Raw genomic sequence first — 26,641 nt, forward strand, 5'->3', positions numbered from 1 at the left:
ACTGAGACAAGCCAGCAAAAGTGTGTTTGTGGTTGCACATGAGCAGTTGACACTGGGAGACTCCAAGGAGTAGAGTGCAGAGCAGGGTCAGCTGCCGAGGGCTTGCTGTGAGAGATAAGAGGCTGGGCAAAGCGTTATGACTGATGGTAAAGTGACAAAAGCCACTGAATACCCATTTATGGTGCGCTGAGTGACCTCTGCAGAGCCAAAGATGAGATCCATGGAGGCAGTGAAAGAGTAAAAGAGCTGTAAAAGGATGATCTCCTTACTGAGCTGCAACGCTACTGAGAATTGCTTAGGAGCTATTGAGTACTATTTGAGAGCACCTGAGAATTGTTACAGAGCTATAGCAAGAGTGTATGAGAGATACTGAGAATTATCGACGGATACTGAGATTTGCTATATATTAAGTACTGGTGTAATCCTGAGTAATGCAAGAGACTGAGGGGTGTACTTACTAAAGGTCGAATTTAAATCAATTTTGACCAATTTAAAATCAATAAAAATCAATGTTGTGTTTCTAGAACTAAATCACACATTTACTAATACTTAAAAAAATAAATAAAAAATTGTCTGTTTTTACGATTTTAAATAGCTAAAAATCGATTAAAATCGATCTTTAGTAAATATACCCGAGTTTGAATGTACAGCATGAAATTTATCTTGTTTGAGTTACTAGAGAAACAGTGATGAGCTTGACAGTGTAAGTAGCTGCAGTCATTTTGTGTGAATACTGAGCTGAGTTAAAGAGCACATTGGGCCTGAGTTATTGCTACTGTGCACTGCTGAAGATAACTGGGATATATTGCAAGTAGAACTGTGGAGCTGATTCAGACCTGGAAGCTAAGAAGCGTTCATTCGTAGCTGCCGATGGTTCGCAGTGTGCGCATGCGTATACAACGCAATGCACGAACCACTGCAAAAGATTGGGAAGTGTTCGCTCGTCCAGCATAGACAGCCCAGCTGAATGAGTGACAGGAGAAGCCATTTGTGGGTGGTAACGGGAGCAGGCCACTAGAAATGGGAAAGTGGAGGTGCGAACGCAGGCGTGCCTGAGCGTCTTAACGCTGTTTCAGAGGCGTGCATAATTAACAGGCAGCGTCATTGTACACGTCACCTGGTTGTATTTCACACTGAAGTGATCGCAGTGCTTGCAGCAGGGTATAGTCAACCTCAAGCGCTGCGATCGCATCCGATGGTGTTCGATGTACCAATGGTTTCAAGCACTTCCAGGAGATGACGTGCGCCAGTGGGCATCTTCTGAATGGCTGGTGGGCGTCTGCATACTCAAAGTGATCGCACGCCAAGACATAGTGGACGTGCTAATGCCTTGCCGTGCGATCGCCTGCCTTGTGGGGCGCGCGTTGGATTTGCATACACTGGGTGCGAGCAAACGCATCTAGCGAGCGGGTCTGAATGAGCTCCTGGGCCTTATAATTCTAAAGCCAAATCAATTGCTCAATGGAATCAGGAAAGAACAGCATTAGATGCTAGGCCAATTGCTATTGGACCATTCACCTGGTGATGCACAGAACAGCTACACAATTTCAAACGACAAACTTCGCCAAAATACCAAGATTTTAGTGGGTCTTAAGTTATAGGGTAAGGCACTGCTGCTAAGCAATTAAGTTTTCATATAACAACTATTTGTTAACAGACCAGTTTAAAAGGAAAACAAATGTAAAAGCATGTGATGCACGGGACTCATAGAAAATAATATTTTCTACCTTAACAGAATGTAATGAATAATTCTATGAAGTGTGAAAGGGTACTTGCTTGTTAAATGCATTTTTCTATTTAAATATACTTCAGAGATTGCTTTGGAATAAATTAAATAATTAAACAACTGTGAAATTTTGGATTTTTTAAACCTTGCGATGGACGGGACAATTGAAAGTGATGCACGGGACTTGTGTGAATTATTTGTGTTTTCCAGGCTTGAAGGCTGTGTTTGGCATTTTGGAACAACGATTTGGGCAAATTTATGTATAGTTCAAAACATAATAGTTAAATTACTTGTTTCTACCATGGCAGGATTAACAATGGGACGGATGGAGCTGTAGCTCCAGACCCTCCATTGTAAATAGGCCCACAGGTTCTCAAACTGACAGGACGAGTTCCGTCCACCTTACATTTTGTATGAAATAAAACTCTGTCTGCCGGCTCCGCCCCCTGGCCCGTCCAGACTTGTTATTGCTCACCTTAGTCAGACGACTGAGCTGTCAGGTCAATTTCTAATGGCCTCTGCTCTGTAACTCCACCCACTGACAGCTGCTGAGCTGTGCCTAGTGGGTTGCCCTGCTGTAAAACTGAGGAAATTCCTGATTAGTGCAGGAAGTTCTCAGCAGTGTCTGCTGTGCTCCTATTTGCTGAGTGACACATCACAAACAATCACTCAGCCAATCAGAGCACATACACTATATCCCCACACAGTGACTGTCCGGACAGGAGACTGCTGGATTAAATTTCAGGCAGAAGTTCAACATGAACACAATAATATTTATTTCCCTTTCTTGCTAGGGACCTAGAAATTAAGTGAGTGAGGGCGGAAGTACAGTTCATGCCCATGAAGGCCAGCTAAACAAGTAAGTTGTCCCCACTTAAAAAAAAAACTCGTCCCCTCGCAGGCTCACTGCTCTTCGGGCTCAGTGGCTTGCTACATGGTTATATTCCCCCTCTATGCCCACTTGGATGGTAGGGAATGATGCTGGACACTGGCTGATGACGTCAGGGTCCTCTCCGTGAAGGGGATTTAGACACTATCCTTTTAGAAATGTGACAGCCCTCCCTCTCCCTTGAAACCACCATGTTCCTTACATCTCTATCCTCGTCTGGATGTAGTAGCCCCTCCTGTAATCCTGAAAACCCCTAACCCCTTCAGGTTATTGCGTCTGAAGTTGAAGTTTCAGTAATGATTCAGCATGGTAGAACTAAACAGTGGAAATGGCCAACACAGGAGGATAAGGTGTTTTATACCCAGAACAACATTGTAAGAAAGATACAGCCTCCAGAAGTTGCATATGCAAGAGGGTACTACTACTTCCCAGATTTAGTTTGATTTGTGTGATGCACGGGACACTTTTGCTTTTCTCTATTTTAGAGCAAATATAAACAATTATCTTAATTTGTTCATGGATTTTAGTTACATATTCAGACTACAAAGATGAGCTGTGGTGGCTTTGTTTTGTAATGATTATTATTAGTACAGTATGAAAATGTTGCCTATCACAGTGATGCACGGGACGGAGCTGCTTAGCATATTTAAATGTTAAGATTTCTGTGCACATTTAAGCTATATGGCAGATTTCATATATAATTTGAAAATACAGCATATTGGGTAAAGTGATCAAAGATAAGGTACTTCCAAACCGTTAAAGATTTTAAGGCACACTGTTCTGTAAATTGTGTTATAATTGACGATTGTTTTTTATGATTTGTAACTTCTACATTGGTGTAATGAAAAACCTATCTAAAATGTAGCTTAGAGGTAAATCAAAGTAGTTTCTTATACTTTGGAATGTGGACATTTAATAAATATAAACAAATTGCTGGTTAGTGAAATTTATTTTTTTTGTAGTTTAAGTTCACTTACTGTATTACCAATTGTGGATTACAAATACATGCATTTTGTAGGCCAGTGATCGTCCAGCAACAGAGTACTCCAACAACAGAACTTTGTGCGCAATTTAGAGTAAAATACTGAACAATTTTGAGGATTTTGCAAAATCTGCCGAGTAATAATCAATGTTGGTATTACTGTATATCCGTGTTTTGCAAATGTGTATTTAAAATATAGTAGTATATTTAGAAAACTTAGAAATTGCCCTATTCCTAGTTATAGCCAAAGAGGTGCTGCAGCAGCAAAGATAAAGAAGCCCTTTTAACTATTGGAAAGAGTTATTGCCCATTGTCTATTCACTACTGTATTGCTAACTACTGTGTTGAAAATGCTATATTCCTTTTTGTGCTGCAATCTCCTATCATATCATATGTATGGTGATCCTAATATTCATACAGTGACCTGCCCTGCACATGCATCGTCCTACCCTCTTTAATAAATCCACTAGATTATTCTATTTACCAAAACTGCCACCTTGTGTCATTTAATTGTGTGTATGGGGATAGCCTCTCTGCTACAGTCTGAGATGGATAAAGCTTGTGGAGTCATTGCCAAAGGAGAGGGAAGATCCGCTGGAGCTGCTGTCTCAACTGTAAGGTACAAAGTAACTTATCTTTGCCCACTACAACAAGCGGGGTACTACACTCACATCACTAACATTTCTACCAAAAAATTTAAGTACCGTATATACTCGAGTATAAGTCGACCCGAATATAAGCCGAGGTACCTAATTTTACCACAAAAAACTGGGAAAACTTATTGACTAGAGTATAAGCCTAGGGTGGGAAATGCAGCAGTTGGTAGTGCCCCCAGTAGTAATCCCCCCTGGTAGAGCCCCCAGAAGTAATTCCCCCTGGTAGTGCCCCCAGAAGTAATTCCCCCTGGTAGTGCCTAGTAGTGCCCCCAGAAGTAATTCCCCCTGGTAGTGCCCCCAGAAGTAATTCCCCCTGGTAGTGCCTAGTAGTGCCCCCAGAAGTAATTCCCCCTGGTAGTGCCTGGTAGTGCCCCCAGAAGTAATTCCCCCTGGTAGTGCCCCCAGTAGTAACCCCCCCCCCCTGGTAGTGCCCCCTGAAGTAATCCCCCCCTGGGAGTGCCCCCAGTAGTCCTAATGAAAAAAACAAAAAAAACACTAACCTGAAACCCCGCTCCTGGTCCCGCCGCTGCTATCAGCTCCTCCGGTCGCTTTGCATTATGGGAGAGATGTCGTCATGACGTCTCTCCCATTACCCACTGCGGGAGCCGGAAGATGGCTACCGCAGTGGGAGCAGTAGCAGCCGATGAGAGTCTGACAGACTCTCATCGGCTGCTGATTACAACAAACACACAGCTGCCGGCTCCGGCGGCTGTGTGTTTGGCAGTGTGTAGTGCTGACCGAACTCCGTCCGGTCAGCGCTACACACACGGTGCAGCTGTGTCACAGAGACACAGTCTGCATCGCGGCCCGCATGGTACGCTACTCAGCTGCGTACCACGCGGGCATCACTCGAGTATAAGCCGAGGGGGTGCTTTTTCAGCACAAAAAATTAGCTGAAAAACTCGGCTTATACTTGAGTATATACGGTAAGCCGCCATTATAATTAAGTAGCAAAAGTTAGTAAATAGTAGCAGCTTCTGGTTATTGGTTGGCTGGTATAAAAGGAGCATTATTCCCAATCTGCAACAATGAAGCTGATGGATCTGTATCTAAAAGCCGAACCATACCGGAATGGTCTCCCAACCTTGGCAGAAACCAGATTTAAGAGAAAACTACAATTCTGCAGGACAAAATGCATTAATATCAAACACTATTTACTATATTGTTTTTTGTAAATATAATTTTGCAGCACTTAGCAAAAGAATGTTACACAGGCACTACAATAAATGGCATTGAGCTTCTGTAAATGAGTTATAGTACCATTTTTATACAAATAAGTATTTTGCCACCTAACTTTTCCAATTGTTATGCCTTTAGATCATTCTTGCCGTGGCTGCTTCTAGTGAAAAATATATTATTTTACAATGCATTATCTGTGTCACAGCTTTGAAATACCGCTAACAGATAACAAGCAGTGATTACCCCATAGACAGTTATTTTCTTCTGTTGGTATTCCACTAATTTGTATATAAAGAAAGATGCAACTGGCTTAAAGCAAAGATTAATTTTAATTGTCAGCCAAAGATACAGGGAAATTCATTCTATGAGTTCAACAGGTTTATCTCATGGGTGCATTAAATAACATTTGTCAGACTTATTATTTTATTATTATAATTGCAGAAATAAAGCAAAAATGAAACAGCATTACCATTTGTTCATCAGTGAGTGTCGCACCTTTATGCCTAGATAAAATGTATTTTTCAAGACCACCCCATTTACACGGGCACCCGGGTCCTATATGAAGAGTATTAAGTGCCAGACGGCAGTGCGCAGTGCTTGGTGTTCACATGCATCATTTGCACGTGTATTCTCACCACATGGCTAAGTGGGACTTTGACAGATTAGGCATATCACTCGGGCGCAGCGGAAGTGACGTATGCGTGTCACTCGGGCGCACACCGGAAGTGACATATGCGTGACACTGGAGATGCAAACGCGGTGGCGGTTGGCGCCTTTTTCTGGATGCAGATCTGCTATTTAAGGGACTGGACCTGAAGGGTAATGAAATATTTTAGGAATGGGACCCAAGTATAAACACAGAATGCATTTATGATTTATATACACCTTGTACACATAGCTTGAAGATAATTTTATACAATATTTTCAATAATTTTGTGGCTCAAATAAAATTTGTTTACAGAAATTAAATTCATTTTTGTTTCATATACACCTTATACACAGAGCCTGAAGGTAATTTTATACAATATTTTGTGCCTTAAACAAAGATTGTGTACACTGAACCATCAAAAAGCCAGGTTTTCATTATCACAGTAAAACCAAAAAAATTCTGTAATTTGGAACATTTGGATATGGGAGACTCAACCTGTATTTATTGCATAAAAATGGCTAAAGCAAACTAAAATAGAAAAAACAAAATTCACTTTTCAGGATTTCCTCTTAAATAATTGTATGCAACTAGTTAAGTGTGATAAATTAACTTTAAATTGTAATATTATAATAAGTCTGATTAACCTAAATTCCAGACATTAATATTTTACCCAGGATGTGCCAAAGGCCTCGTAACAAAGCTTCAGTGTCCTCTCTATACCTAAAATGCAGGCCAAGACTGAGAAGGTGGCATTATACAGAATGGAGCATAAATAGAGCACTTAAGCCTGTATTGCAGTGAGAATACAATGCACCTGCAAGAGAGATTGTGTGGTATGGACTCCTTGATGAACTAAAAACAGGTGGGTGCCTCAGATGAAAATAATGCAATGAAGAACAATAAAGAATAAAGATGCACTCAAATAAAATTGTGCTCTTTATTGATACAATTACAGTAATTGGCTTGCAATAAATAAACAGGTATCTAGGCAAAGCAATTTCAATAAAAACATAGATACACATTATATTCATGAGGCACTGAGTAGCATAATCTACAACTAGGTTCTGATGTACTAATATGACCTCAAGGTAAAAAGGGTGACCCAGTCCCTTCCCTTTAATATTCAACTCAATGTCAAAAACAACTAAGAAAAAAAAAAGCTCAGAGTAAGGTGGCCTGATAGCACACATTATTTGTAGGTTATTCTTCTCCTGGTTATACCTGTTTTGCCTACTCTCCTGGAATGTCCTGGAGTCTCCCAGATCTCAGGAGATCACCCTCACAGATCCCTTCCATTTCCTCAGAGAAGTGGGTGAGGTCAAGATGATGGGGATTGCGTCATCGAGCCATCACCTTGCTCCACAATGCTGCAAATTGCGCAATTTACGTTAATATTTTGTACTCTTATTTGATATCTGATCTCCTTTATGCGTATTAATGCATTGTGCTCCTTTTTTTCACCTTTTTTCTTGATTCCCTTCTGTCGGCTGTATGGACTGATCCATATTAAGAGCTGAATCACACCGTATTATTTTTTTTAATAAATGACATAATAAGTTTATACACCTGATTTGATTTATTTTTTCATTGGTATAGATGCTTGGCCATCTAAGGTTATCAGAGGTGCAACTCCCTGTGCTGTAACTCTTGTGGCACATCCCTAATCAGCTTCCGAAGAATGCACCTCTCTACAAGGTTAGTTACCCACTGGCATTAAAAAGAAGAAATCATACTTTTGTAATCTTTTAGATGCTTTCTGCAAGAGGACACACTGTGATCATAAGAGTCACTAAACCCCATCCTGATCGCTAGCATGAGCACTGGTTACCAACACATTGGAGGCAGAATCAAATTGCGGTGTCCCTGATGGTAAAAACCACGTCAATGGAAAACAAGCCTAAGTTACCTAAAATAAAAAGAATTCTTTAAAAAAAATAATAATAATTAATTGCATTCTATTGAATGGTTTTAGAATATTATTTAGGAAAATTGGATGTAACTGTGTCAAATTTTTATTGTGCATGTTTGATGTATTTGTGTCTATTTTTTGACTTGTGCATCCTTAAATAAAAGAATATATATATAAAAAAAAATTGTACACTGCTAGGTGACTGATTTTTATATATATTTTTTTAACTAGATTTATTTTTGAAGAAGGATCATTGAGTCAATCATGCAGTAAAAAAGGACCGTTAAATGCTGCAGAGTATATGTGCGCTATATACAGTAAATAATGGCTAATAAATAACAGATAAATATTAGAACTAGAGACAAAAAACAGATTCTAATGATATGTACTTTTTGTGCTGTTTTTATATTGCTGTAACATTAGCTCACTGTATTATTTGATTTCATATTCAATGAAGACAACAACATTAATATATTACAATGAGATAATATTTACTGCAGTTTGACAATGCAGACAGTCAATAGAGAGTGAGCTCGTAATGTGCAAGAGCTGTGCCCGAGGCTGGAAAGCATAATCGATATTTCACTGCAATGGTTCAATTTCACTTCTTTAAGCTGTAGAGCTTCTTTTGATAATTTAACATGATTTAGTATGAAATATTGTTTACAATGACATAAAAGGAGACAAAGAGCTGCAACTGAACCATTTGCCCACAGCATGATTTACAAATCGAGGCTTACGGATAAAAGAATTGCTATGAAAAGCAGAAAATCGCTTAAATGCTGTATATAACTGGGGTTGGCTTATATGATCTAACCGTTACTTTCTGGTACTGCAGAGATAATGTTAATAAGATGAGTTATGTTACTATTACAGAATTAACAGTCGAGGGTTGTAACCTGGAGCCACAGTTGTTCTTCCGACAATTGTTTCTGTAGGGGTTCCCAACCACGGTCCTCAAGGCACACTAACAGTCCAGGTTTTAGGGATAGCCATACTTGAGCACAAGTGACTTAATTAGTACCTCAGTTATTTTGATTTAACCATCTGTGCACAATCATGGAGATCATTAAAACCAGGACTGTTAGCGTGCCTTGAGGACCGAGGTTGGGAATCACTGCTGTAGAGCATACAGCCAGCACCTGTGTGTCTAACAGTTGAGTCCAGTCAATTAAGCCAGGTACACACTAGGAGATAAATTATGCAGATCCGATGAACACTCGGACTGGTGTGCATACGAACACGTTGAGCAATTTTTAACTTTATGTGTGCAGTCTACAGAAATCTTCAACAGAATCGTGAGGTCGGGTGCGAGATAGTTTGTGCAGCACATCATATCACGAATTCCCGATCCGGCCGTTGCAAGAGCGTTTGAAGTGGTTTATTGACTAACGCTCCTGCATACACACTAAAAAATTATTGGGCCGATCATACAATTATCGGCTGAATGGCCCGATAATTGTATACTGTGCAATCTGCTTTAGACAGACCAGCATTTTTTCCTTATTTGTGAAATGCACTTATTTGAACTCCAAGCCCAGTTTAAGATGCATACCCATTTCCGGACCGCGGAGCTGCTCGCAAAAAAGGAATGAAGGCAACTATGGTGCACATTGAAAACAAGAAAAAAAAAACTTCTTAAACTAATCACCTCTTTAATTTAAAATTGTCCTGGAAGATTAGATCTCTCTCTTTCATGTGGATGGAAACAGAGACACTTAGGGGGTCATTCAGACCCGCTCGCGAGCGTAGGACGCTCGCAAGCGGGTCGATGTTGCCCCACTGCGCATGCGCACGACGGAGGGAGCTCCGTCGTGTGCATGCGTGAGACCAGGATAGTGACGGGCTCTCCGTCGCTCCGGGTCTCGCACCAAAGGGGGCGTGCTGTCGATGTTGATTGACAGCATGCCCCCTTTGGTGGGCGTGCTGGGGGCGTGGCTGCCAGACGGAGGCGTTCCCATGGGAACGCCTGCCGTCTGAAGCCGGCCCCACTGACATCACTAGTGATGTCAGTGGGAGTGATTTTGGCTCTGATAGAGCCAAAATCACTCCAGGGCTTGCGGCAGCAAGACCCTACCGCGACCATCATCATGGACGCTTGCTATAGCTGTGGGTGGTAACCCACAGCTATGCGAGCATCCATAAGGCCGCTACATTTTCAGGGAAGAGGGTCCTGATTCAGAGCGAGCGCTCTGGTCAGAGCGTTCGGCTCCGAATCAGGCCCTTATTCCAGTCTCAGTAGGAATTATACTCAATTTGCCCACTTCCTCATATTAAACTTTTTGCACCCACATAGATGCCCCCTATCTTAGGATGCAAATCCATACTTTTAGCTGTAAAAACAACTACCGTATATCTGTGGAAAAATGGAGGTGCAAAGCTGATAAGCAGCATTGTACTGAGTTTCAGAACGTTCGTAAATGGTCCCTAGAGGGACTGCTGGACTGATTAGGATTGCCTGTCTGAAAATGGTGATAAATACGGCAGCCTGTCCTGTAAGTGAATTAGCAACAACGGTGAAATTCAAAGCTCTGTTTTATCCATGTACAGTACCAGTCTAAAGTTTGGACACACCTTCTCATTCAATGGTTTTTGTTTTTTTAAATTATTTTCAACATAGTAGATTAATACTGAAGACATCAAAACTATGAAATAACACATATGGAATTATGTTGTAAACAAAAAAGTGTTAAACAAATCAAAATATGTTTTATATTTTAGATTCCTCAAAGTAGCCCCCTTTTGCTTGGATGACAGCTTTGCACACTCTTGGCATTCTTTCAATCAGCTTCATGAGGTAGTCTCCTGGAATGGTTTTCCAACAGTCTTGAAGGAGTTCCGAGAGGTGCTGAGCACTTGTTGGCTGCTTTCCCTTCACTCTGCGGTCCAACTCATTCCAAACCAGCTCAATTGGGTTTAGATCGGGTGATTGTGGAGGCCAGGTCATCTGACGCAGAACTGCATCACTTTCCTTCTTGGTCAAGTAGCCCTTACATAGCCTGGAGGAGTGTTTGGGGTCATTGTCTTGTTGAAAAACAAATGATGGTCCCAGTAAGCGCAAACCAGATGGGATGGCATGGCACTGCAGAATGCTGTGGTAGTGTGCCTTGAGTTTTGAATAAATAACCAACTGGGTCACCACCAAAGCACCCCCACACCATTCCACCTCCTCCTCCAGTGCTTCACTTGCAGAAACCATCCGCTCACCCTCTCTGCGTCTCACAAAGACACGGCGGTTGGAACCAAAAATCTCAAATTTGGACTCATCAGACCAAAGTACAGATTTCCACTGGTCTAATGTCCATTCCTTGTGTTTCTTGGCCCAAACAATTCTCTTCTTCTTGTTCATCCTCAGTAGTGGCTTCTTCGCAGCAATACGACCATGAAGGCCTGATTCACGCAGTCTCCTCTGAACAGTTGATGTTGAAATTTGTCTGCTACTTGAACTCTGTGAAGACTTTAGGTGGTCTCTAATCTGAGGTGCTGTTAAGTAGCGGTTTCTGAGGCTGGTAACTCTAATGAACTTATCCTCTGCAGCAGAGGTAACTCTTGGTCTTCGTTTCATGGGGTGGTCCTCATGAGAGCCAGTTTCATCATAGCGTTTGATGGTTTTTGCAACTGCACTTGAGGATACATTCAAAGTTCTTGAAATCTTCCGTATCGACTGACCTTCATGTCTTAAAGTAATAATGGACTGTTGTTTCTTTTTACCGAGTTGAGTGGTTGGTGCCATAATATGGATTACAACAGTAGTCAAATAGTGGGGTCCACTGTGTACTAACCCTACCTCTGCACAACACAACTGATGGTCTCAAACACATTAAGAAGGCAAGTAATTCCACAGATTGACTCTTGACAAGGTACACCTGTTAATTCAAAACCCTTCCAGGAGACTACCTCATGAAGCTGACTGAGAGAAGCCCAAGAGTGTGCAAAGCTGTCATCAAAGCAAAAGGGGGCTACTTTGAGGAATCTAAAATATAAAATATATTTTGATTTGTTGAACACTTTTTTGTTTCAACATAATTCCATATGTTCTTTCATAGTTTTGATGTCTTCACTATTAATCTACTATGTTGAAAATAATTTAAATAAACAAAAACCATTGAATGAGAAGGTGTGTCCAAACTTTTGACTGGTACTATAAATGTATACTAGGGGAATAGAAAAGAAACCCAGCGAGTGATCAGTCATACAGAATAATAGAATCAGTCTGTATCTATGCGTGCCTAGGTGTGTTCTTCAACTTCCCACACGCAGACACACACACACACACACACTCTGCAGCATTGTACCCAATTAAAACTAGCAGATTTAGGTTTACTTTTTAGTAATGTTTAATTTTCATTTTGTATTTTGAAAATATGAAATAAAGAATATAAAGAAAAAACTTAGGCGGAGGATCTCTAACTGCTCATTACAAATCATTACACAATGCAATTAAGAAATATCATAAAAAGTGTTTGTCATTTCTGTAATGGATTTGCTTTGATTCAACCTTTTTAAAGGTCGTATCTATACTGGATCTGAACTAGTGCTGATCAACAGTGTATGTTCAGAGTAGTAACTTGCAGCCTCTGGTATCATCAGGAGGCTGCACAGCATATTTGCATGGGATTATCAAATCATATTAGGACATGATAGCAGACAGTGCTAAGTGTCCATTTAACATTGGGCCGTATTCAATTAGCGGCGAAAATGGGCGGTTTTTTTGCCATCTGCGAATTTGCCAAGAACACAACAAAAACGGGAGAGGTGGAAAAAAAACAGTATAGGTGAAAACCTCTGAAAATTGCATCTGTACCCCAAAAAATGGCTGTCTTACATCGAAAATTATTTTAGAATTGTACGATTGACCATAATAAATATTTTGGGTACTTTAATTGCATTGGCTCGCGGTAATTTGCATATACAGAAATAACATAAAAAAATTATAGAAAGCTTTTTTTTCCCCAGGAAATTACTGTTCCACGTAAATTGGAGGTACGTTAAAATGGGTGCAAGTATATTTTCGTGTCGTAAAAGCTCAATTTTAAGAACTGTTAAAGTAACACCTGCTGCGGCCACGTGCAATGTTCAAAACACTTGACGCATCCATATCGCGCCCCCCGAAAAACCAGACGCAAAGGACCAAATGTAATAGGTTGCAAGATTGTTAAAAATGCGAGTTTAACGCTAAACTCACATTTTTTATTTGTTCGCACATGTAATAGGGTGCAACTAGAGTAAAACGCATTTTTCGGGCTTTACTATTACTCGCAAAAAAGTATCTCGCATCCAGATGTTTTCCCATTCTCTAGATAGAACTCGGGCAATGTAATAGAGTGCGAGTGCTTCACTCGCACATATTACTGCCTGAGAAGTCGCAAAAACAATAGACCAGCTTTAGGATAGCGAGTTTATCCTGAGCCAGTCAGAGTAACACAGAAACATGCACATATCCATGGGATACGTGCATGTTTCTGTGTGTACATATGAAAATATATATATTTTTAAACGTGCTCCCTCTCCCCAGAAGCATAACCAGCCCCGGGATCTGTACAGCCTGAGCTGGTTTTTAAAATACAGGGGAACAAAATGTGTAGGGGGCCCCTGTATTTCAAGAACCAGCACCGGGCTATGTAAAGCCTGTCCTGGTTCTAAAAATACAGGGCACAAAATGCATAGGGGGTCCCCTGAATTTTAACTACTAGCACAGGGCTTTTCTGATCCGGTCATGGTTGTGGAAATAAAGGAGAAAAAATGAGTAGGGGTCCTCTGTAACTTCCGGCCAAAGCATTACACCTGACCGCTAGTCAGCCCAGGCCGGGGATCCCTGGGGAGGTGGGGTCCCTCCCAATAAAGGGGTCCTCCTCTCCAGGGTACCCCAGGCCTGGGCTGATAACCCGGGGCTGTCCCCGGCACCCTTGGCCGGTGGGTGCCGGGTTGATAGTGTAAATGCGGTGTTAAAGATAAAAGTGTAAATATTGTCTTTTGCAATAGAACTACACGTCCCAGCAAGCCTCTCCAGCATCCTGGTACTTGGAGAACCACAAGTACCAGCATGCTGGCCATTACGGGCCTACTAGCACCTGTAGTTCTACTGCAAAAGAAATATTAAAACAAAGACAAGCCGCACACACCATGACAGTACAATTTTATGTAAACATACATACACACTCACTATCTCACATACTAACGTAGTATCCCTGTAACCAACAATGTTCCCTTCTCCAAGTAGCATCCTCCACGGGTACCTAAAAAAAAACACTCACCTCATCCTATGCATTGATCATGTTCTCTTCGGCCCATGTAGGCATCCAGGGGGTTAAAAAAACAAACAGAGAAATCCCGAAACCAGGGCGGACAGGAGGAAGGGTATGTTCACACATAGCCTTCCTGTGTGCGAATGACTGGGACCCACGTATGAGCAGTCGGAGCTGCCCTCTCCGACTGTGCGCGGTCAGCCTGTCTCCATTGAAGTCTATGGTGGGAACCGCAATATCGTATCCTTTGATGGTAACCGCAAGATTCACCTCAAGTAACCTTGCGGTTACATCATTGGCAACTTACGAAAAAAATTTGGGGTCATTTATCATTAGGGCGGTGTCCAAAAGGTTCTTAAAGAAATCTACACATTTTTAGGCAAAAATAGGGATTTTGCATTTTCTTTATCCTGGTCTGGGATGGAGAAAACTTTTCTCCAGTATATTTTCACCATTTTCACACGTTTCCCGATTTCGCCTGCTTTTTTTGGCGAAAATCGGCTTATTTGGCTGATGGCGAAAAAAACGTCCGTTTTCGGCGCTAATTTAATACGGGCCCATGGTGGGCTATGTGAGATGGAGGGAAGACATCTCCACCAAATCATGGACTAACCTAAGCCATGGATAGATTACCAAGAACTCACACTGTGTCCACAAACAGCCCTTCTAGTCGCGCCATGCCGTGGCATGACTCGGTAGCGCCGATCGTCTTTTGTTGCAACTTTTTACTTTCAAATGTGTCTTATTCGCACAATGGTGCGAATAGCTAGCACAAGCTGCTTCTGCTGATTAAATTTATATGCGGCATGCCTATGTTCCATGTGCGACAGCGGGTATATCTGCATACGAAACGCTACATTACAGTGTCACAGCCACTGACACTGTAATGTAGCATTTCGCATGCAGATACATGTTGCATATCATTTTAATCAGAAGCTGCTTTTGCATTCTATTCGTACCGCTGTATAAGACGCATTTGAAGGTAAAGAGCCACACAAAAACACGCTCAGCGCTACAGAGTCACACGGCACTCATGCGTTATGTGAAATGAGACTTGTAGAGCACAGAGGATAGATGTATGTGGACACATATGTATACTGATCTTAAGCTGAGTACACACCTTTGAGATCACTCTTTCGATGCAACTGTTCCATCCTGAGTGGAAATCCAAACCACAAAGCCGATGCGAGCATACACACCTATACAATCATACTTTTTACCTTCGATCCCCGGCTGCCAAAAAATCAAAAGAAAATTATGATACCACCCACAGAGGCGGCGCTGCTGCAAGTGTAAAGTCACAAGAACGGTTTAAGGTGCGTTCACACTGCACTTATGGTTTGATATGGCCCAGTCGAATCGGATGAATATTAAACTGCACATAAGATGCGATCCTTCAATACGACCAGTTTTCTTCCGACAAAACATGATCGAAGGTGAGTACACACTCTTGTGATATCGCATGAACTGGTCAAAATCAAAAGAATGGCCCGATGTTTGTGTAGGTGTGTATCCAGCTTTACTCTATGACATTAAGATGGGTAAAAGACTCTGGGCAGGAGGCCATATGTGACTCTTGGGCACCTGTCAGCCACTAGTTGTTAAAACAATAGCTTACTGACCTAACAAAGCATTTTTATATTTATTAATATTACATGCAAAAATGAGATACGGAATACCGGCGCCAGAATCCCCACAGCAGTCATAATAACGGTTCCAGAATCCCCACCACTGACATCCCCACGGTATGTATTAGGGTTAGGGGGAGGGTTAGGTTTAGGAGTAAAGAGATTGAAAGTCAATAAGTCTACACCAGATGGTCAACAGGCAATAAGTTGACATGGTTAAATGGACGACAGTGCAGAAGGCCGACAGGTTAAAATGGTTCACACACAAATGGTAGACAAAAAAAAATGCTTGACACTTTTTTATGTAATCTAACCATAACCCCTCCCCCCCTTAGTGCCTAACCCTCCCCCTGGTGCCTAACCCTAACCCTTCCCCTAGTGCTTGACCCAAACCATTCCCCTGGTGTCTAACCCTAATCATCTCCCTAGTTCCTAGCCCTAAGTCTCCCCCTAGTACCTAATCCTAGCCTAACCCTCCCCATAGTGCCTAACCCTAACCATCCCCTCTAGAAGCCTAACCCTCCCCAAAGTGACTAACCATAACCTTAAAAATTTTGAAAAACCATAAAAAAGTGTCGACCATTTGAACCTATTGACCTTTTAACTCTGTCGACCTTCTGCACTGTCAAATATTTGTCAGTCGACCTTTTGTCTTTGTCTACCTATTGCTTGTCGACCATCCGGTGTCAAATCTATTGACTGTTGATCTTTCATCTGGATACCAAAAAATACACGTGGAGGTAGGGAACAAAGTATAAAACATGAAGTGTATTTTTAGCACTTCTTTTTTTCTGATGGCAACCAAGATTACAGAGTCTCAACACAATTGTTTTCCCGGAATTCTTGTACCATCATTGCTGGCATATTCCATACTTACCTACTTTTGTACTCTCACCTTTGGGAGAAGCCCAGAGGAGAAATAAAGTTGATTGGAGGTGGGGCAGGGTCTGGTGCTACACATCCATAGGCTGCACCCCATTGGCAAGAAATGCCACAAATCACGGGTCGATCAAGAGGGGGTGGGGCCAATTTGATGTAATTTTCACAGAAACACACTATTAAGTAGGCAGGATGCAGGAGGGCCACTTAATCTTCCGGGGGTACGGAGGACTGCCCGCAAATTCGGAAGCCTCCCACAACCTTTGGGAAAGTATGGAATCTTCTAATAAAAAAACAAAGACCAAAGTGGCGCTGTCAATGAGCCGCTGGTCCAAGGGACGGTGTCAGCTTCCTAGCATATACAGAATTGAAAGGATAAAAATATGGACCGCGCTAGGATAATAGTGAGCAAATATATATACTATAACTAGTCAACTAAACACCTTATTCAGAAACCATGTACATCAATAAATAACATGCAAATTACAATTCAATACACTTATAAATGTACAAAAGTAGGACTGTATACGGCTTGGGTTGAAAAAACGCAGATATTCATTTATTGCTGCATATTAAAAATAAAACCATATATCAAATACTGTATATAGTGCGATGGATAATGAAATCATGAGCAATAAACAAAAAAGGAAAAAAATAAAATAGAAATAAATGCCAAAAAAATATTATTGAAGGTTCCTGTGTAGCATGCTCTTAAAAGTAGGGATGTTCAGGCTCGGATTAGGACGGATTTTCCTGGCAAAAATAGGGTCTCAGAAAGAGGCAAAACCTTAACTTTCATGGACAAACATCATCTTTCATGGACTTTTGACTTTGGCCCGAAAATCCGAACTAATGCGAGCCTGCACATCCCTAGTTAAAAGGTCCTAATCCAGATGGCAGTTGTTAGGTTGTACAGTCATTTGTCGGGATCGGTATGATTTACCACTGGACACACGGCCGGCGGTTCAAATCCCGACAGCGGAAGCCCAGCAGAGGTGAAGATGCCGACAGCAGCTAAGGTGAGTACAAACTAATCTAACCCGCCCAAAACCCTCCCTTAGGGGTTCCTATCCCAAACCTCCCCAAGTGCCTAACCCTAACCCCCCTCTAAGTGCCTAAACCTAACCCCCCCTTCCCCGCTGCCTAAACCTAAGTCTCCTGGGAGAGGTGCCTAGCCCTAACCTCCCCCCGGGGGTGCCTAACCCCCCCTTCCCCTAGCCTAACCCTCCCGTGGGGTCTGCCTAACCCTAAGTCCCCCCGGGAGCCCCTAACCGAACCCTCCCCCCCCTGTGCGCGGGGATTTAGACCGTCGGCATTCCCGACTGCATACCCATTTGCCTCAGTATAAAAAATCTGGGATATTGTCCAGCTATGGATAGAATTACCAGCCTTGAAGTGCACAGTCACATCCTAACCTTAGGCTACAATGCCCGCAAGTGGTGTCGAGTTGGAGTGGTGTTGCTGGAACCTGGATGATGGTGCCAGTCTGGAAGTCCAAAGAAGGTCCTAATGTGGATAAAGTCAATGTCAATGGGATGCTAGATGCGTTTCGTTGTGTAGAACCCACAACTTACTCAACAGCATACTGGAATCATCTAATACTCCTTCCTGGATTTTGTATCACCAGACTAGTCCATTTCAGCTACTTAATAAATCAGGGAGACACTAACCTTGCCACAGGACCTATATCAGTTTAGGGGAGTAATCGTGTTTTTTTTTTTTTTCAATGAAAAATGTACCAAGTTTTAGTATGTTTGCAGTTTAGTTATGTTATGCATTATGCAGTGATGATGCTGGGGACCAAAGTATTAGTCAGACTAAAGTGGTTATCTGAGTAAAGCTAGTGTGTTCTCCCAGTGTTCGTGTGGGTATCACTCACTCCAGGAGCTTTGGGGTCTTTTCATGATCTTACAACATACTTGTTGCCTTCTTTAAATAACTAAACACAGAATATAACCCCACTGCAATTGACACTAGTGCATTCATTCGCATGTGGTAGGTAAATTAAGATGCAATATCCACTGCGAATAATGACTAATCATAATATGACCCCACACATACACTTTTAGTAAACCATTCATGGAATAATTACCAAAAAAATGGTTTGCAAAACACACTAAAATGTATTACATGAAAAGTGTTATAATTGAACATTTTTAAAGAATACATTTTCTGTTTTATTTTGCATAAAAATATAAAAATAGTCAGATTTTGCCTCCTGATTGTTCTCAGGAGTTTTTTTGTTTACTGTAAAATAAAAAAAAAGGTAGACTAAGAAATTAGAATTCTTTTTTAAAATTGTTTGTTTAATTTTATATATATAATATTAATATATATATATATATATATATATATATTCATACACTGTACTACAACAAAAAACAATATGACTTAGTAAATGTATAAATTGCCTATTTTAAGATTTGTAGTAAATTCTGGTTACATTAGCATATTACAAAGCAGAAACATACGACTTACAAAAAAAAATAAAAGGTTTTAGTTTTGTTCAACTAAAGTTCTTTTTCTTATTACTCTGCAACTGTGGGTTTAAAATTTGTCGGTGAATCACCAGTATTTGGTATAATTAACACAAAAGGTCTTGAAAACCCAGTGACTGAAAATAATTGCTCCTCTCTTTTCTTTACTGAGTAATTTGAGGCCCAACCTAAAGATTTTAAGCTGACTGGACAAACATAAAGGATGTCAGGAATGGTGACCGCTGACAGACCATTTGAGGCACACGGAAAGGCTTGATTGCCTCTAACCCTCTCATTGGTAAGATCGGCTATCAGTGAGACACAGTGTAAGTCAGCACTATTCATTGAGCCTGCTATGACCTTAAAATCATTGCTCCTGGGGCATGTTCATCCACCAATTAGTTTATATACTCGCTGCAAATCCATTGCTCAGTAAAAGCACCGGGTTCTCATTCCACAGTGTTGATGAAGTGTGTGTGATGGCTTTCTCTTCACAACTTGACCCTTTGAGCTGATCCATCTGGAACTTAAGCATTCATGCTGTTTGAACATATCCCTCTTTACCTTCTGTGTGTTTTATTAGCAAATACATAAATAGTAAAATTGCATTTTACTGCTATGGACGGTTATTCAAATCCCCTGATCGACCAATGCACAAAAAGTTGTATGTGTTAAGAAATGCACATATGTAAATAGGTAAAATATTTAGTTTTCCTTCTCTTCGTCTAGGAATATATTAAGGGGTCAATTCAATTAGATGCGATTTGGGACCTGTGAGCTGTTGTCATGGCGAACTTGTACCGGGAATTACATTTGCAATTCAATTCCAGACTCTCAAAAGGGGGTGTGGCCTGATAATAAAGTGGATGTGGCTTGATGGCATGCCCCCGTTTACATCACTAAGGGGCGTGTCCAGCATCTGGAAATACTGGGCTGCCCCCGGGCTTCCCCCCGTACTGTGAATAGATTCGCATGCATGTGAGCACATGCGCACAGCATCTATTCTCGCTCTGCATACCCGCTGCTCTACATGTATGCTTCCCCCAACTTCCCCCCCACCGCAGGACACTGCGGCCCATGGGTGGGAAAGCAGAACAGTCCCAGCAAAATGGCATAAGATCAGTGGGATGCAGGGGTTTCCTCTTGTGGGCGCACGAACCTCCACAATAGTCCTACAGATTCTTGCATTAGCATAAGGTAGTATATCTGGCTTCCACAGCTGCCCGTAACTACTGCCACTCTGCAGGCAACTCATAATCAGCCCCATGGGGTGTAATGCAGAGTTGAATATGCCGGTGTATAGGTAATAACACTGCACTCCTACTTTCTAGGAGTGCGGAGATGAAAATTAGAGTGCTGCCTACAAGTTACAGGAGGTCCTTTCTTCATCCTAGTAATAGTTAAAAATTGAGAAAAAATGTATAAACCTATTCGGCGCTCACCTAAATGTGTGGAGATGATTACAGGAACTGAAGTCGTGTATATAAAAATAAAGGAGAATCGCAGCTGAGAAAAGCTCATCAGCGACGCACACCAGGACAGGAAGAATTACCAGCCGCCTTCCTGAACGCTCACCGCACCGGACCAACACAGCCGCCGACTTACCTGTAAGATCTCACCAACACTGTCATATGCACAGCCCGGGACAAAAGGGAGGAATACATCTTAGTCTATCACAGATTCACTGCCTGGATATTAGTTACAACTATTAAACTTTGCTACATAATCATTAAAAACTGGATACTTTGTAACGGTTGGGTATGAAATACCGGCGTCTTAAAAGCCGCCGGTTCAAATCCCAACAAGGGAAGCCCGACAGAAGAAAATCCAGACGCAGGCTGGTAAGTATAGTTAACCCTCCCCTCTCCCCCTCTAACCCTCCTTTAGGGGTGCCTAACCCTAAAACTCCGAAGATAGTGCCTAACCCCAACCCCCCCTTCCCCTAGCCTAACCCTAACCCTCCCGGGGGGTGCCTATCCCTAACCCTTCCGGGGGGTGCCTAACCCTAAGTACCCCCGGGGTTGCTTAAACCTAACCCTCCTCGCCCCCGCGGCTAACAGCTCCCGACGCCTGGCTTACCTACATTCGGTATGCCAGGCGTCGGGATTTCGTCATGGGTCTGATAGGCGCCGCCACCCTGACTATGTCCCTTTGTAACAAATGAACTGGAAATATTAATCACCTGCGGACCACTAACATTATTGACATAAAAACAGAAGAGACGGTTTAACAAAGAACCCCTGTTTAAATATTTTATTTCTACTAATAAACATAGATTATTTTTAAATATACGATTTCAGTTCCTGTAATCATCGTCACACATTTAGGTGAGCGCCGAATAGGCTTATACATTTTTTTCTTAAGAGTTGAATATGTGCCTGTTAGCAGGTCGTGTCCTGAGCATTTTCGTACTGTACAGTATAAACTCCACAACTGAGCGCATGCAAGTACAGCCCATGCAGAGTCATGAGCATTTCAATGGCATCTCCAATTACAACTGAACGGGAGTAACTTGGCTATGGCGACACTCTCACACATGACAATGTGCATCAATGGATGCATCTGCAGGATATGCAGAATTAGACAGCAGTGTAAATATGCATGCTTCTAGACGTATCTTTTGCACTTAATATAGGGTTGGTCCACATGCAGGCTGATGACAATGTCTAGTACAGACGCTCTGCAGCTGTTGTGAAACTACAAGTCCCAGCATGCTTTGCCACAGTATAGCATCAATTAATAGCAAAACTGTGGCAGAGCATGCTGGGGCTTGTAGTTTCACAACAACTGGAGAGCCACAGGTTGGCCAGGCCTGCGCTCCATATGCGTCTGGTGGCTGGGAGACACGCAGAGGCCGCTTGGCTGTGTTACAAGAGTAATCAGCGTGACCGGCCAGTCCAGGGCCGGATTAACAATGGGACAGGTGGAGCTCTCTTTGAAAATAAGCCCACAACTCGGGCCAGATGGAACACTAGGAAATCCACCTGCTGCCACTAGCCACAGGACCGTAACTAGCTGGACATCTCTCGCAGTCACAAATTGATCCAAGCTAGGGATGGCCATCGACCTTCGATGATTCATAATCATAAATGGTTTATGGCCGATCTCAAATGTTTTACCTCTTGATGTGGGAGAACCAGATGGTTTGCCTCCATCAATGGAAGAACATAACCGAATAGTTTTTTTGGGGGGCTTTTTTTTTACAAGGTGCCGGGACACGGAGCATAGCTTTGCCCTCCGACACCTACAAAGCCATGCCCCCCAGTTCTGATTGGCCCATGAGCCAATCAGTGGTAGAACAGTTAAGACCATCGATTTGGTGAAGACGTCGATGGTCATCCATTGCATAGTTCAATGGTTCCCAATGTTTTTTGAATTACGGCGCCCTAGTGCATCAGCATTGTTTTCATGGCACCCCTAAGCCAAAAGTTTGGTATTGAGAAATTCAGAAAAACATGCAGTGAAGTACAGTAGTAAAGTGAAGTGAATTGTGCTTACCTGTCATCCTTAGGTTTGGTTATAATAGTGATGGACAGGTTTGTGCTTCTGTTTGTGCACATATTTACATTACATTACATTGATCATAAAGAATTTGCTTTGGTGCTGGACCACCAACCTGAGGCACCCCTGCAAGTGTCCCAAGGCACCCCAGGGTGCCGTGGCACACAGTTTAGCAGCCACTAGCATAGTTGGTTACCATGAACGGTTCACTTGCTATTTTGCCATCGATGGTAACCATACCGATGGCCATCCAATCCAAGCACCAGGTATGAATGTGAGAGGTCCACACGGCGGATCCATTATTCAGCCTGTTTGTTACAGACCACTGCAGCCGAGTGCTGTTCTCACAGAGCTCTGTCGGCCTGGAACTGACAAGTCACAAACTTTTTTTTTTCACTCTTCATGAGCAGAGGCTGCTTACATCTAATAGTGAGTGCAACTGACTATAAATTACACCTTTTTCTCAATGTGAACTTTATGAGCTGGGATCGTTTATCCTGAAAGTTGGATTTGCTGCAACACTAATTCTTTGCATACAGGCATTCCAAGTTATCTGGCTAAAACTTGTGTTATTTTCACTTTTAGAGTTATATATCCATATACATCTGGTATCTGGATAGGCAGCCATGCCTTATATGTATTACTTACTTTATCTTCAATGTTTTATACTGTTTGGCATTTTAATAAACTGTATACAATTATATTTTCAGGCAAAGACCATGAAAGTGTTTCCTTTATTCTTTAACTATCCATGCTGCCACTTTTTCTCCCTATTGCAGCATAGTATTAAAGTTTTAGTAGTTATTTACAAGCCAACACTGCTTCTTCCATCCTCCCCTGACAGCTGAATTCAGTTGCCTGATGCTCCGCCTCCTCCCGTGAGCGGTTATGCTGTCTGTGTATGGTACAATGTGAGTGCACTGCATCGACTTGTGTGCGACTTGTAAGAGTGACAGAGAGATGGATGTTAACCAGCGCTTCTAGGGTAATTGCAAATTCATAGTCCTTCACTTTGCCACGACTCCTAGATACAGTCTGACCACTGGCAAGCAGTGTTGGTGAACAAATGTGACTGAAATTATGACAGGACTGAATGTACTGGTTGCAAGATACCAGTACTCATGGCTCCTCCTCCAGGACTAGGGATGGACATCGTGAGCCGATGGTTTGCCTCCAGGATCCCAAACAGCATGGATTTACTCAGGGGAGATCATGCCAAACAAATCTTATTGACTTTTTTGACTGAGTGACAAAAGTAATAGATCAAGAGGGGGCCGTAGATGTAGCTTATCTGGACTTTAGTAAGGCTTTTGACACTATCCCGCAACGCAGAATGATAAACAAACTGGAAAGCTTGGGATTGGATTCTATGACTGTCGCATGGATAAGATCTTGGTTGCAGAATAGGAAACAGAGAGTTGTAGTAAATGGAGTGTATTCACGGGAAAGGTTACCAGTGGAGTACCCCAGGGATCTGTACTTGGGCCAGTGTGTTTTAATATCTATGTTGGTGATATTGCAAATAATATTGAAGGGAAAGTATGCCTTTTTGCAGATGACACAAAAGTATGCAACAGGGTAGACACACCAGGAAGGGTAAAACAAATGACTGAGGATCTGGGTAAATTAGAGGAATGGGCAAGAACATGGCAACTACAGTTTAATGTCAAAAAATGCAAAGTCATGCACTTGGGTCTCAATAACCTAAAGGCTAAATATAGTATCAAGGATATTATAATGTAAAATACAGAGGAAGAAAGGGATTTAGGAGTCACTATTTCAAATGACTTGAAGGCAGGCAAGCAACGCACGAAAGCATTGAGGAAGGCAAGTCAGATGCTTGGTTGCATAGGGAGAGGAATCAGTAGCAGGAAAAAAGAAGTGATAATACCACTGTATAGGTCCTTGGTACGGCCTCATCTAGAATACTGTGTTTAGTTCTGGAGGCCATATCTCCAGAAGGATATAGACACATTAGAGATGGTACAAAGAAGGGCAACTAGAATGGTGCATGGCCTACAGCACAGAACTTACCCAGAAAGACTAAAATATCTTATTATGTATAGTTTGGAACAGAGAAGGGAAAGGGGGACATGATAGACACTTTCAAATACATGAAGGGTTTTAACAAGGGACAGGAGGGAAGCATTCTTCAAAGGAAGAGATGTACAAGAACACGATGACATGCACTGAAACTGGAGGGAGGTAGACCTCCCATCAGAAGTAGTTGAAACTAAAACGGTGAAACAATTTAAACACACTTGGGATAAGCATAAGAATATCCTTAAGAGAGACGTAAGGCGCAAATAGGGTTGAAGTTGCCAAAAGGATAAATGAAAAGGGGCAGACTAGATGGGCCAAGTGGTTCTTATATGCAGCTTTCCAATGCTCATACGATGGCTGTCTCTTTTTGTGTAAGACAACCGGAAGCTAAAGTTACAGTACACCATTGAATGCTACAGTACCAGCCATCGCATTGCATGATTGGATGTCAGAAGCCTGGCAACCATTTGATGCTGGGCTTCCGGTGTTCATCCCTACCCAGGACCAGCCAATAATGCATTTCACGCCGGATCAAAGATTCGTCCCATCCCACATTCAGGTTGAGCTACTGCTATGATATGGACCCAGGATGATGTGTAAAAGTGCAGTTCAGAGTCGGGGGACGGGGGTGAGACACCCTTTCCTATGTACCACAACACTGTCCCCCCCAACCCCAGTGGCCACCCCCTAAATAACTCCCACTCCCTCCCAGGAGTTGCACACAATAGGGCCCTTCATAAATTTCAGCTCCAGGCCCATGTGGAACTCTATCTGGCACTGCCGGCCACGTTGATTATCCTCGTAACGAACTGACCGGCTGGGGAGCATCCTCTGCATGTTTACCGGCCGCCAGACATGTGACTGATTATCATGATGGCCACTAATCCTTGCCTGCCCCGATGGCACCTGGTCCTCCTACTGGATGGGCTCCATTTCCCACCGCTGTCGCCACTTGCAGGCAATGGCGCAGACATCTAATAAGAAGTTGCTATGTAAGCAGCTACCAGTGGGAACCTGTACTATCTGGAGAGAAACTGCAGCTGGAGTGAGAGTGGACTAGAGGAGCTGCAACACTAAAACAGAGGAAAATTCCAGAAGAAACCAGTTAAGGTAACTCCTGCAGGGGAGAGAGCAGTAAATTAAAAGTATTCAGATGGGGAGGAGGGCATAATAATGGCTATAGGTGGGGAGGAGCACACAGCAATGGGTAGACAGGTGGGAAGGGGTGCACAGCAATGGGTATAAAGATGGGAAGGGGGCACAATAATGGGTATACAGGTAAGGAGGAGGGCACAGCAATAGGTATAGAGGTGAGGAGGGGTGCACAATAATTGGTATAAAGATGGGGGGGCACAGTAATGGGTATACCGATGGGGAGGAGGCCACAATAAAGGGTATACAGATGGGAAGGGGACACAATAACGGGTATACAAAAGGGGAGGGGGCCACAATAATGGGTATACAGATGGAGAGGGGGCACAGCAATGGTTATACAGGTGGGGGCGCACAATAATGGATATACAGATGGAGAGGGGGCACAATAAAGCGTATACAGATGGGATGGGTGGCACAATAAAAAGTGTATACAGATGGGGACAGAAGCACAATAAAGGGTATACAGATGAGAAGGGGGCCACAATAATGGGTATACAGATAGGGGGGAGTTCTCAAAGTGTATACAAATGGGAAGGGTTTGCGCAAAAGACATACACATGATGACCATTTTTCCATCATGTTTTTTTTATCAATAGCTTGTGTTGCCTCCCAGGCTGAAAGTTGCCAGCCAGCCCATGATCCCAACAGTCAGTATCCCGACAGTATCAAGTAAGCCACCCCCCCCCGCAGCCTATCCCCAGCCATTTCCCTAGTGCCTAACCA

The 26,641-nt window shown here is 42.4% G+C and overlaps 1 protein-coding gene across 1 annotated transcript in view; it reads right to left on the reverse strand.

Moving 5' to 3' along the window:
• CAMKMT (calmodulin-lysine N-methyltransferase) overlaps positions 1–26,641 on the reverse strand; it is a 531,467-nt gene that overhangs the window by 382,918 nt on the left and 121,908 nt on the right. The gene's annotated exons all lie outside the window — the stretch shown is intronic.

This window comes from Taudactylus pleione, unplaced genomic scaffold (assembly GCF_031769625.1).
Source record: "Taudactylus pleione unplaced genomic scaffold, aTauple2 ptg000201l, whole genome shotgun sequence".
NCBI lineage: Eukaryota > Metazoa > Chordata > Amphibia > Anura > Myobatrachidae > Taudactylus > Taudactylus pleione.